General features: G+C 46.8%; 1 non-coding gene across 1 annotated transcript; it reads left to right on the forward strand.

Annotated features, from left to right (window-relative positions):
- Positions 1-3,925: 3,925 nt before the first annotated feature.
- Positions 3,926-3,998, forward strand: Trnaa-cgc (transfer RNA alanine (anticodon CGC)). Its single transcript has one exon. It is a non-coding gene; the product is annotated as a tRNA-Ala (tRNA).
- Positions 3,999-6,719: the final 2,721 nt, after the last annotated feature.

The raw sequence follows: 6,719 nt of genomic DNA on the forward strand, positions 1-6,719 counted from the left end.
GGTCATCTTGGTGTACCTATCAAATAAGATATCACACTCTGACTCTGCTAGAAATCCAAATCTCTTTTTAATAGTTACATTGAGCTATAATTTATATACCGCTTATTCTAAATACATAATTAAATGATCTTTAATGTATGCAGTTGTAAAACCAACACCATCATCTAATTTTAGAACATACCCATCACCCCAAAAAGGTAATCCTGTGCCCATTTTCAGACATTGTCTATACTCAAGGCATTCACTAATGTATTTCTACCTCCCTAGGTTTGCCTTTTCTGGATATTTCATGAAAATGGAATCAGTGAATATATTTTGAGCTTCATCTGTTATATGTTGATCAGAACTTCATCCCTTTTTATTGCAAAATAGTATTCCACTGTATGGATAGACACTGTATTTGTTTACATCTTCATGAGTTGATGGACTTTAGATTGCTTCCATTATCATAATGCTGCTGTGAACCATCTCATACAAGTGTTTATGTGAACATAGGTTTTCATGTCTCTTGAACATATACATAGGTGTGAGAATTCTGGGTCACGTGGTAACTTTGATGTTTAACTTTTTGAGAAACTATCTAAAGAGGGTTTTTTTTTTTTTATAGTACTGGGGATTGAACCCGGGGCTTCATGCATGCTGGGCAAGTACTCAACCATTGAGCTACACTTCCAGCCCTTCTAAAAACTTTATCTTGAGACGGTGTCTTGCTAAGTTGCTGAGGCTGGCCTTGAACTTACAATCCTCCTGCCTTAGCCTCCTGAGTAGCTGGTGATTACAGGCATGTGCCACCACTTTAAGCCAAAATCAATTTCTAAAGTGGTTGTATCATTTTACATTCCCAGCCAAAATTTATGAGGACTCCAGTCATGCCAAAATTTGTTATTATTTGCTTTTATTTATAGCCACTTGTGGGTTGGGAGTTTGAATCTTGGACCAAGTAGAGCAAGGACAGGCCATGGCTGGGGCTGACCCATTCTGAGGTCGGTTTGTTAAGGAGGCTGCCCGCCATCCCGCCACAGGTCTTGGGTTCGGAGTCATCTTTTTTGAGACTAGATTATCCTACTTTGGGGGGACTCTAGATTATTCCTACATCCTTCCAATAAAATGTTTCCTTAGAACTTTAAGTTAGGCAGAGGGACACTGTGTCCCTGTAGCAACACCCATTTGAAAGGCACGTCCCACAGGGCCCTCCATCCTTGACCCCAGCTGGAGGTGACATTCCCAAGGTCTGATCTGAGCATTGCCTCTTGGGGAAGAGCCCAGCATGCCTAATGGGGGGGGTCAGGATTTGTTCTTAACAGAGAAAACACTGGGGGAAACCTCAGCAATAAGGAGGACAATGCCACCTCTCAGCTCCTCAGACGTTGGGGTGACAAGCCACATGCATCAGGCCAATGCCCACCTCTCAGGGCCCACTGCAGTCTGAGTCAAGTTAGTTAGAGCTTCGTCGTGTGTTTTTGAGAGAATCACATAATGTGGTGGGAGCAGCAAGTAGCCTTTGAAAACTTGGTGAAGATGGAGTCACACTTGCTGAGTGTCATAAGCTAAGCATGTGGCCTGATGCATTCTGAGAACTTCTCCAAGTACATTTTTCCTTGTGACACAAAGCGAATGCAATGGAAGCACAGAGCTGTGCGCCCTGGAGTGAGGCCTTTGCCCTCTCTGAGCTGTAGCTCGTGAAGTTGGGAGCCTTAGCCATGAGGAGATGGGCAGCACGGTTAACAGTTCCGCCACATTGTCACTGTGCTGAAGTGCTGAAGGAAGGTGACATAAAATGCTCCTTCCTCGATCTTTCGCTTTGGGGGTGGAACTTCAGTATCATGGTTAAAAATCTTCCATGAGGGGTGTACTGAGTGAAAGTCTTACTTGTTCGCTGTGTGCAGTCAAGCAAGCTATTCCTTCCTTTATCCTTGGTTTCTCCATCCCTAAAATGGCATCTGTGATGTTGCTTCCCTCCTTAGGGGTTCTCTGAGGCTCACATGAGACTGAACAGAGCCCTTGCCCCTCTTCTTGGTACTTAAGAAGCACTCATCAGCATTTGCTGTTTGCTACGTGCACTTTCCTGCCCTCTCTCTGGTTGGGAGCTGCCCTCCTTACTGCTGTTGACGTGGGGCTGGCTTGGGAAGAGTCATGCTGAGGTCTGGTGTGGCCAGGATAGGGGAATATCAAAGGCCCAGAAAAGCCCCCACTTGCCCTGCCAGGCCTCTGGCTGTGGACACCTCACCAGCACCTCCAGCTAGGAGGCTCTTGGCCAGCCAACGCCACAGCCTGCCAAGGACATGATGACCCCAGCCCAGGTCAGAAGTGTCTTCACTCTCCTGAGCTCTCCAGCCCTCCCGGCCCAGAACAACAGGTGTGTGTGCTCAGTAACTCGAGCCTACCTTCTGCAGGCCTAAGAAATTGAGAGAGGACAGACAACTCTTTCTTCAGACAACCACAAGGCCAATAAACAAGTTTTCAGGGAGACCATGGCCAGCTCCAGCCTCTGCAGGGCTGCCTGTCCATCTGGGGACTGTCCAGGGCCTTTGCTTTTTGTAGCAATGACAGCAGCAGTATCACCACCACCATTACTAAGCACCCAGTGGGTGCCGAGCATTGAGCCAGGTCTTTTCCAAGACTTTTCCCCTTTGTTCCTGTCTACAGCCCCGTGAGCAGAGGGTTCGCTGAGAACCTAGGTGCTGGAGTCACACAGACCCAGGCTGGAGCCCCAACCCGGCCACGAGCTAGTTGTCTACCCTTGAGCAAGTCAGTTAACTCAGGGCTTTGAGACTAGATGAGGAAATGCAGGTAACAGTGGGAGTCAGAGCTTGGCACAGAGTAAGCCCTCAAAACAGAATTGTCAGAGCCGTGTTGCCACTTAATTCCTGAGGACACTGAAGCCCATTAGCCAGAACCTGAAGCCAATCTGATGCGCTCAGGCTCTCGGCCACCGTGGACACGATCCCCATCACATCCTGGTTGTTTCCCCAGCCTTGGTAACTCTGTAGTGGGGAGACCAGGAGAGGTCATCTTCTGGATTCAGGGGTCCAGACAGAAGGAGGTGGAAAACACCTAAGGTCTAGGGTGGCAACATCTACTACCCAAGTTCTCCTCTGCCCCCCAAACCAGAACATTCTTCAGAAAGGGCTAAAGACGGGCACCTAGAGATGAAACCTCAAGTTGTCTTATTGCAAACACAAGCTATAATCATATATACAGAACCACAGACCACATGCCTAAGCCCAGAACAAAGGGAAAAAGATAAAAACAGATGTGAATCCTCGTATGAGCATCCAGAGAGAACCTCCAGCACACACGTGTGTCTGTGGGCATTCACACAGAGGCTGCAGATCACCAGCACACTGCCCAAGCTCAGTAGCTCTCCAAGTGACCACAATTCCTCAAAGCCCTGATTATTTTGATAGTCGCCTCATCTCAACATAAATTAAGTTGGTATAATTGCAATTGTAAATAAGATGTGTGTCATGAGGCTGTGCATTTTTTCAAACAATTTTATATGTGATGTTTAGGTTATAACTTAATCCATCAAGGTCTATTTAAACCATAACACATCAGCAATACTACCTTTTGATGAAAAACATTTACATTAGAACACATGAAACATGAGCACTCAACTAGACACGACGTAATGTCTACCCAGCATCAGATCCTACTTCCTTCCTCCACGCAGGCCATGGGGGGTCCTGATTAGTGTAGCCATTGTGGTGAGCACATCTCTTCCAGCGTTGGGTTCAGGAATCTCATTAGCACCCAACATCCATCCCTCTGGCAACTGGCAGGGTCCAGGGAGGGGTATGAGACCTAGGTTGGTCCGTTGGACTGGAGAAACGTTCTTTCATCCTGTGGATGACAGAGGAGTCCCAGCTCTCTTGCTGAAGTTGAAGACAGAGGCATGCTCTTCCAGTTGCAGCTAGAGGTGGTTGGGGATGTAGCTCAGTTGGTAGAGTGCCTGCCTCGCATGCATAAGGCCCTGGGTTCAATTCCCAGCACCGCCCCAAAAAAAAGAAAAAAAAAAAAATAGTGTCCTCCAGTTACAGTTGGACACCATCTTGCAAGCACCACAGAGTTCGGCCTGAGAACAAATTTGCAACAGATGAGCACAGAGGTCATAGGAAAACCAAGAATGGTTCCCTATGTGCACTCACAGGTCTGCCCAGCCCTACCTCCAAACTTCCTGTTTTGTTGTATGGTAAATTCCTTTGTTGAATTAGGAGTTTTCTACTATCTGAAACAGAAAAGCATACTTTTGCTTGCTAGAGATGATTTGAAAGGAAGGGGCTCTCTTGAGATAAGTGTGCAAAAGTTGAAATAGATTGTGGGATTTATAAAGGAGAGTGCTTAAAAAATAAAGACATTTTCCCATATGGAATCATTCCACTAGAGAAGCATGGAAATCATAAAAAGGGGGACTTGATTTGGGTCCCATTACTCCCAGGAGAAAGAAGGCAGGTTCATATAGAGAGAATTCTCTGTAGCTGGAACCATACGCTCAGTTTAGAACATCTGTATTCTAGTTTGGATATAAAGTGTCTCCCTAAAGCTCCTGTGTTAATGCAGGAATGCTCAGAGGTAATATGATTAGACTGTGAAAGCTGTAACCAAATCTGTCCATCCTAGTTTGAACGGACTGCTGGATGGTGCTGTAGGCAGGTGGGTTGTGGCTGAAGGAGGTGGATCACGGGGGGATACCTCTCTCTGTCTGTCTGTCTCTGTCCCTCTCCACTCCCTTCCTGGTCACCTTAAGCAGAGCAGTGCTCCTCCATCATGCCCTTCCGCCATGATGTTCTGCCTCACCCTGGACCCCCGACAATGGAATCAGCCCACCATGAACTGAACCTCTGAAGGTTAACCAAAATAAATCTTTCCTCCTTCAAACTGTTCTGGCCAGGTGTTCTTGGTCACAGTGAAGCCTATCTAACAGGATCTTTGGGTCCCATCATTCAGGGGCATTCAGTGAGCCCTCCTGGAAGAGGACCCTGAGGGGGCTGCAATCAGCTGCCCACAGCCACAGCCAGCTCATGAGCTCACAGCTCACATTTCTAGGTCTCCAAACAATTTCCAACCCGAAGCTCTTGTCAGCAGTGCATCATCTGCCAGGGCCTTCCTTCCAGCCCTGACACACGCAGGAGAGATCTTTTTCCTGTCCCCTGAAGTCGACAGACACCCACAACTCTTCCTCCTGGTCTGGGTGGACACTAATCTCCATTCGTGAAAGAAGCCATGTGAACAGGAAAAACGTCTTAGAACGATTGTGTTTCTCAGAACCTTGTAGCACACTGTGGTTCAGCCTCCCACATGTTCTGTCCGGCTTCTGTTAACAGTGCCCCATCCTGCCCCGAGGCAATGTGGCCTGCAGTGGGTGTCACCTTCCTCCGGATCCACCGGTAAGCATGTGGCGGAGGGCTAACCCATGAGAGCTCTGCATCTCCTGCTAACAGGAACTGTCTCAAGTGCGGGCAGGTGACCCCATGGGGCCTATCAAAACGTGAGATAGATAGGGTACAGTGAGCCCCATTCAGGAGGCTGAGACAGGAGGATCACAAGTTTGAGGCCAGCCTCAGCAACTTAGCCAGACCCTAAGCAATGTAGCATGACCCTGTCTCAAAATAAAAAAATTAAAAGGACTGAGCTCAGTGGTAGAGCAGCCCTGGGTTTAATCCCCAGTACTGAGAAAAAGAAAATCTAATGACAGCTCATGAGATAGAATAGGTGATAGGAAGGGGAGGGGTGAGGCCCTTTATCTGCTAAACCTGTGAAGAGGGGGGCCTTTGTGCAGCTGCTGGGACCGTTTGGTCACTTATGAGAAGAAGTTGCCTGAAAATGAAGCAAGGATAGAAAGAAGGAAGCAGAGCGAGGGACGGGTTGAGCCCCGATGACACCCTCTGCCCTTTGTCTGAAATCTGCGCCCTGGACTTTCGCTGAGATAGTAAATGATATATATCTCTATATCATTTTGGCTTAACTGCTAGAGTTGGTTTTTCTATCACTTGTAACTCATGGAGTTTGGGTTGATAACGATTCTCAAGCTTAGAAAAGAATAATGTCCCTTCTCTCTTATTATTTAGTCCTTGGTCCTATTTAAAAACCCTAAGTTATTGCTAATGTACATCAAATACCCATGGTCTGACCTTGAACGAGTCGTACCCACATGACCTTAACAGTAAAATGAGGATGCTGGATGAGATGTCCCAGCTCCCTTCCAGTTCTGAAATTGTATACTTCCATGAATAGTGTCCTAGCAACCTTCACACTCACAGAATGTGATACAAAACAATTTTCTTCAAGAGTGTGGATTCAAAACACTGAAGTAGAGTTTTAAAAAGTTTAATTGCATGTCCAATGATGAAAACCAGAACTTCCTCTCCCCCTGCCTACTGAGTAAGGAGAGATACCGTGGTCGGTCGCTCTTGCCTTCCTTGCATAGAGTTCATCTATACACTCTTTCAGAGGTGGGGGAGGCAGAGCAGTTTAATAATCTTCAGAAAGTTTTAAGAGCAGAACTGAGGTTGCTTTATGCATGGAATATAGAATCCCTACTGGAAGCCCTTTAATAACTGTCAACCCTATGCCAAGTCCTTGATCACTCGGGTCCGGGTTTTCTCATCTGCAACATGGGGTTAGTAATGGTACCTTCCTCTGAGTATCATTATAAGTACTGATGAGTACAGTGTCCAGCCGGGGGTGAGTACGATTAGCTCCTGTCCTTCATTAGTGTT

The sequence above is a fragment of the Sciurus carolinensis genome, chromosome 9 (assembly GCF_902686445.1).
Source record: "Sciurus carolinensis chromosome 9, mSciCar1.2, whole genome shotgun sequence".
Taxonomy (NCBI): domain Eukaryota; kingdom Metazoa; phylum Chordata; class Mammalia; order Rodentia; family Sciuridae; genus Sciurus; species Sciurus carolinensis.